Genomic DNA, 283 nt, shown 5'->3' with positions numbered 1-283 from the left:
TTATTTATTTATTCCTGCACGATTTTCCTTTTGCATTTCACTCCTTATTTATTTCCCCAAACTTACTTACTGTAATGACTGTATGAGCCGTTCACCTATTTATTTCTGTATTTTCTTTATACATATACTTCAAACTAAAATACTTATGTAATAAGAAAATCCCTTAATTACAAAATTAAGTAAGATTCTTAAAAAATAAGTAAATTACTTAATTATAAAAATCGTCAAATCCTTTATTACAGCATTAAGTAAAATTCTTAAAAAAAATAAGTACTTAATCATG

The sequence above is a fragment of the Sebastes fasciatus genome, chromosome 23 (assembly GCF_043250625.1).
Source record: "Sebastes fasciatus isolate fSebFas1 chromosome 23, fSebFas1.pri, whole genome shotgun sequence".
Classification (NCBI taxonomy): domain Eukaryota; kingdom Metazoa; phylum Chordata; class Actinopteri; order Perciformes; family Sebastidae; genus Sebastes; species Sebastes fasciatus.
The sequence above is the reverse complement of the archived record's forward strand: the minus strand, read 5'-3'. Positions refer to the sequence as shown.